Source organism: Tachyglossus aculeatus, chromosome X1 (assembly GCF_015852505.1).
Source record: "Tachyglossus aculeatus isolate mTacAcu1 chromosome X1, mTacAcu1.pri, whole genome shotgun sequence".
NCBI classification, from domain to species: Eukaryota; Metazoa; Chordata; class Mammalia; order Monotremata; family Tachyglossidae; genus Tachyglossus; species Tachyglossus aculeatus.
The window spans coordinates 91,384,052-91,390,630 of NC_052101.1; the positions used below are offsets into that span (position 1 = coordinate 91,384,052).

The following is a 6,579-nucleotide window of genomic DNA, read 5'->3' on the forward strand; positions in this document are numbered from 1 at the left end:
GGCTTGGGAGTCAGAGGTCATGGGTTCTAATCCACTATGTGTCAGTTGTGTAACTTTGGGCAAGTCACTTAACTTCTCTGTGCCTCAGTTACCTCATCTGTAAAATGGGGATTAAGACTGTGAGCTCCATGTGGGACAGCTTGATTACCTTGTATCCCCCCAGCACTTAGAACAGTGCTTGGCATATCATCATCATCATCATCAATCATCAATCGTATTTATTGAGCACTTACTGTGTGCAGAGCACTGTACTAAGTGCTTGGGAAGTACAAATTGGCAACATATAGAGACAGTCCCTACCCAACAGTGGGCTCACAGTCTAAAAGGGGGAGACAAAACCAAACATACTAACAAAATAAAATAAATAGAACAGATATGTACAAGTAAAATAAATAAATAAATAAATAGAGTAATAAATATGTACAAACATATATACATATATACAGGTGCTGTGGGGAAGGGAAGGAGGTAAGATGGGGGGGATGGAGAGGGGGACGAGGGGGAGAGGAAGGAAGGGGCTCAGTCTGGGAAGGCCTCCTGGAGGAGGTGAGCTCTCAGTAGGGCCTTGAAGAGAGGAAGAGAGCTAGCTTGGCGGATGGGCAGAGGGAGGGCATTCCAGGCCCGGGGGATGACGTGGGCCAGGGGTCGATGGCGGGACAGGCGAGAACGAGGTACGGTGAGGAGATTAGCAGCAGAGGAGCGGAGGGTGCGGGGTGGGCTGTAGAAGGAGAGAAGGGAGGTGAGGTAGGAGGGGGTGAGGTGATGGACAGCCTTGAAGCCCAGGTTGAGGAGTTTCTGCCTGATGCGCAGATTGATTGGTAGCCACCAGAGATTTTTGAGGAGGGGAGTAATATGCCCAGAGCGTTTCTGGACAAAGATAATCCGGGCAGCAGCATGAAGTATGGATTGAAGTGGGGAGAGACACGAGGATGGGAGATCAGAGAGAAGGCTGATGCAGTAGTCCAGACGGGATAGGATGAGAGCTTGAATGAGCAGGGTAGTGGTATGGATGGAGAGGAAATGGCGGATCTTGGCAATGTTGCGGCATATAGTAAGCGCTTAACAAATGCCTTCATTATTATTATTATTCTCTAGGCAAAACCTCTGTACTGACTGGGTCTCACATTGTGCACTTGGGGCCAGCTGGATCAGGGCTCTGGAAGTGGGACCACGCCTGCTTATGACCCATGATGGTGTCGGCACTCCCTGACACTCAGTGCTTAGAACAGTGCTTGACACATAGTAAGAGCTTAACAAATAACCACCATTATTATCATTGTCGGCATCCACTAGCTGACAATCCCACCAGCCATTCTGGCACCTATATTCTTCGCAGGTCCCACCCTACAAGAAAGGTCATCCGACACCCCTATCTCACAACACCTTCACCCCTTCCACACCTGCCGGTTCACTTTGATCCTTGCTGCTTTGGACTCCCTCGTGGGGCAATGAGGGGAGTGGATAAGCCAAACTCTCTCCAGGACATTATCTTTGAGGCTGACCTGATCCAACTCTCATGGACACCTTGACCACAAAATCTAACACCCCAAGCAAGCATCTGCCTTTCGCCCTTATCCAGGCCTCACACATCTGATTCCTCATCCGTAAAATGGGAATTAAACACCTGTTCTTCCTCTTTGCCAGACTGTGAGCCCCATGTTGGGGAGGGACTGGGCCTGACCTGAATTTCTTTTGCCACCACAGTACTTTGCACATCGTAATAATAATAATGATGGTATTTGTTAAGTGTTTACTTTGTGCCAGGCACTGTACTAAGCTCTGGGGTGGATACGAGCAAATCGACCTGGACAAAGTCCCTGTCCCATGTAGGGCTCAAAGTCTCAATCCCCATTTTACAGATGACATAACTGAGGCACAGAGAAGTGAAGTGACTTGCCCAAGGTCATACAGCAGACAAGTGGCGGAGCTGGAATTAGAATTAGAACATTCTGACCCCTGGGCCCATGCTCTATCCACTACGCCATGCTGCTTTTCCTGCACCATGCTGCTTCTTGAATGCCACAGTTATTGTGGGTTTTCCCTGTATTTTCTCCATTATTTCTTTTCCTGTGTCTGTTATAAATCGTGAGTAGATTGTGAGTTCTCTGAAGTCCAAGGACTGTGTCTGAATTATTACCCTCGTATCTTTCCCCAGTGCTTAGTTCAGTGCTTTCCACATGGTAGGCACTCCACAAATGCATAATCATAAAAAGTGCCAAGTTAGAATCACTGAAAGTCAACATCTGTCTCCTCTCCCCCAGAAAATGGACATGGTGATGGTGTCTCTGGGCAGGCTATATGTCTTATCCTGTGGGCTCTTAGACTGTAAGCCCACTGTTGGGTAGGGACTGTCTCTATATGTTGCCAACTTGTACTTCCCAAGCACTTAGTACAGTGCTCTGCACACAGTAAGTGCTCAATAAATACGATCGATTGATTGATTGATCGATTATCGTGTGGACTTATGTGTTTTTCACAGGCAAGTAGTTGTAGCCATGGTAAAAGCATTTTTTATTGCAGTGGGAATTGCAGTTATCTTCTTTAAAGCTGTTTCCAGGTCAGTGGTCTTGGTGAGGTGTCAGTACATCCTTCCAATATGAGAGTTCTCTCTGTGCAGGGGGCTCAAAGCAGAGAACCAGAATACACTGGTAGCATTTTATTTTTTAATGGCATTTGTTAAGCACTTACTATGTGCCAGGCACTGCACTAAGCCCTGGGGTAGATACGAATTAATCAGGTTGGATACAGTCCCTGTCCCACATGGGGCTCACAGTCTTAACCCCCATTTTACAGATGAGGTAACTGAGGCACAGATAAGTGAAATGACTTGCCCAAGGTCACACAGCAGACAAGTGGCAGAGCCAGGACTAGAACCCCAGTCCTTCTGACTCCCAGGCCCATGCTCTATCTGCTAGGCTACACTCAATCAATCAATGGTATTTATTGAATATTTACAGTGTACAGAGTTGCTAGACATGTTCCCTGCCCACAAGGAGCTGTCAGTCTATGAGGGGGAAGCAGTTATTAAAATCAAGTACACACAGGGGAAATGGCAGAGTATAAGGATATGGACATCAGTGTGGTGGGGCTGAGGTTGCGATGAATTTCAAGTGCTTGTCTGGTCTTATGTCATTGAGTAGTTTCCAACCCATAGCGACACGATGGACACATCTCTCCCAGAGTGCCCCACCTCCATCTACAATCATTCTGGTAATGTATCCATAGTTTTCTTGGCTACTCTCCCATCCTTCCCAGCAGTATCCTCAGAGGAGCTCTCCTCCCTCCTCTCAAGTGCTACTCCGGCCACCTGTGCTTCAGACCCCATTCCCTCTCATCTCATGAAATCTCTCGCTCCATCCCATCTCCCCTCCTTAACTTCCATCTTCAACCGCTCACTCTCCACTGGTTCCTTCCCCTCTGCCTTCAAACATGCCCATGTCTCTCCCATCCTAAAAAAAACCCTCTCTTGACCCCACCTCACCTTCTAGTTATCGCCCCATATCCCTCCTACCATTCCTTTCCAAACTCCTTGAACGAGTTGTCTACATGCGCTGCCTCGAATTCCTCAACACCAACTCTCTCCTCGACCCCCTCCAGTCTGGCTTCCGTCCCCTACATTCCACGGAAACTGCCCTCTCAAAGGTCACCAATGACCTCCTGCTTGCCAAATCCAACGGCTCCTACTCTATCCTAATCCTCCTCGACCTCTCAGCTGCCTTGGACACTGTAGACCACCCCCTTCTCCTCAACATGCTATCCAACCTTGGCTTCACAGACTTCGTCCTCTCCTGGTTCTCCTCTTATCTCTCTGGTCATTCATTCTCAGTCTCCTTTGCAGGCTCCTCCTCCCCCTCCCATCCCCTTACTGTGGGGGTTCCCCAAGGTTCAGTGCTTGGTCCCCTTCTGTTCTCGATCTACACTCACTCCCTTGGTGACCTCATTCGCTCCCACGGCTTCAACTATCATCTCTACGCTGATGACACCCAGATCTACATCTCTGCCCCTGCTCTCTCCCCCTCTCTCCAGGCTCGCATCTCCTCCTGCCTTCAGGACATCTCCATCTGGATGTCTGCCCGCCACCTAAAAATCAACATGTCCAAGGCTGAACTCCTTGTCTTCCCTCCCAAACCCTGCCCTCTCCCTGACTTTCCCATCACTGTTGACGGCACTACCATCCTTCCCGTCTCACAAGCCCGCAACCTTGGTGTCATCCTCGACTCCGCTCTCTCATTCACCCCTCACATCCAAGCCATCACCAAAACCTGCCAGTCTCAGCTCCGCAACATTGCCAAGATCCGCCCTTTCCTCTCCATCCAAACCGCTACCCTGCTCGTTCAAGCTCTCATCCTATCCCGTCTGGACTACTGCATCAGCCTTCTCTCTGATCTCCCATCCTCATGTCTCTCCCCACTTCAATCCATACTTCATGTTGCTGCCTGGATTGTCTTTGTCCAGAAATGCTCTGGGCATGTTACTCCCCTCCTCAAAAATCTCCAGTGGCTACCAATCATTCTGCGCATCAGGCAGAAACTCCTCACCCTCGTCTTCAAGGCTCTCCATCACCTCGCCCCCTCCTACCTCACCTCCCTTCTCTCCTTCTACAGCCCACCCCGCACCCTCCGCTCCTGTGCCGCTAATCTCCTCACCGTGCCTCGTTCTCGCCTGTCCCGCCATCGACCCCCGGCCCACGTCATCCCCCAGGCCTGGAATGCCCTCCCTCTGCCCATCCGCCAAGCTAGCTCTCTTCCTCCCTTCAAGGCCCTACTGAGTGGTCACCTCCTCCAGGAGGCCTTCCCAGTCTGAGCCCTTTCCTTCCTCTCCCCCTCGTCCCCCTCTCCATCCCCCCCATCTTACCTCCTTCCCTTCTCCACAGCACCTGTATATATGTATATATGTTTGTACATATTTATTACTCTACTTATTTATTTATTTATCTTACTTGTACATATCTATTCTATTTTATTTTGTTAGTATGTTTGGTTTTGTTCTCTGTCTCCCCCTTCTAGACTGTGAGCCCGCTGTTGGGTAGGGACTGTCTCTATGTGTTGCCGACTTGTACTTCCCAAGTGCTTAGTACAGTGCTCTGCACACAGTAAGCACTCAATAAATACGATTGATTGATTGATTGATTGATTAACAATATGGAAGTGGTTTGCCATTGCTGGCTTCTGTGCAGTAAACTCGAGTCTCCGCCCTTGACTCTCTCCCATGTCGCTGCTGCCCAGCATGGGTGAGTTTTGACTTGTAGCAGATTGCCTTCCACTCGCTAGCCACTGCCCAAGCTAGGAATGGAATGGGTAGGTTCCTGCTTGACTCTTCCTCCAGTAGCCGAGACTGGTAGAGTACTGGAAACTCTCCAGGTGCGACCCTGAGAGGGGATTCAAGTGCTTAGGGGATACAAAATACTTGTGCATAGGCGACACAGAGGGGATGGTGGGTAAGGGAAATGTAGGCTTAGTCAAGGACGGCCTCTTCGAGGAGATGTGATTTTAGGAGAGTGGTGGTCTGTCACATATGGAAGGGGAAGGAGTTCCAGGCAAGAAGGAGAATGTAGGCAAGAGGTCGAGTGAGTAGGTTGGCATTTGAGAAATATGCAGGCTGGGTAATAGTAGATCAGTGAAGCGAACTCCTGTTGCTACTGTAGGAACCCTAGAGGTCTCTGGGCCAGATGTGGTATTTGTTCAGGGCTATGTGCCAAGCCCTGTGCTAAATGCTGGAGTAGATACAATACAATCATATCAAACACAGTCTTGTTCCACCTGGGTCTCACAGTCTCGGAGGAAAGGAGAACAGGTACTGAGTCCCCATTTTACAGATGAGGAAACTGAGGCCTGGAGAAGTGAAGCTAGAAGCAGCGTGGCTCAGTGGAAAGATCATGGGCTTTGGAGTCAGAGGTTATGGGTTCAAATCCTGGCTCTGCCACTTGTCAGCTGTGTGACTTTGGGCAAGTCACTTAACTTCTCTGTGCCTCAGATACCTAATCTGTAAAATGGGGATTAAGACTGTAAGCCCCACGTGGGACAACCTGATCACGCTGTAACCTTCCCAGCGCTTAGACCAGTGCTTTGCACATAGTAAGCGCTTAATAAATGCTATTTAAAAAAAGCTACTTGCTCAAGGTCACACAGCTGGCAGGTGTGTGTTCAGCCTGTGCTTGGTAAATACTTTATCACTCAAGAATACCTAATGGGTAGGTTTGGAAATGCAAACCCCAATAAGAATTTGGTTATCTGCAATGATGCAATTATATTTCCAAGTGATTTTTCTGCCAGTAGAGGGCTTGATGTAACAGGTGGGGAGTTTACTTTTTTCAGGTATGTGGGTTAAATCCATGAGTTTGGGGATCTGGACTATAAATTTTCTAGCTTTACTTGATTGCCCCCCTGATTGATTCTCTACAAAGGCGTTCAGGACTGAGTTCACTATTTTGGGCTGTGTCTGTAACTAGACCACTCCTGCTGAAGAATAGAACAAGAAGATGGATGTACCTGCTGGATTTTTTGCCCAGTATCATTTCATTTGAAAGCAGCAAGGAGCTGTAAATCAGGAACAAGGACATAAATCAAAACAAATGTCAGA

The 6,579-nt window shown here is 48.6% G+C and overlaps 1 non-coding gene across 1 annotated transcript; it reads right to left on the bottom strand.

Moving 5' to 3' along the window:
- Nucleotides 1-5,240: 5,240 nt before the first annotated feature.
- Nucleotides 5,241-5,378, bottom strand: LOC119920127. Its single transcript, XR_005447892.1, has one exon. It is a non-coding gene; the product is annotated as a small nucleolar RNA SNORA7 (small nucleolar RNA).
- Between the last annotated feature and the right edge of the window lie 1,201 nt (nt 5,379-6,579).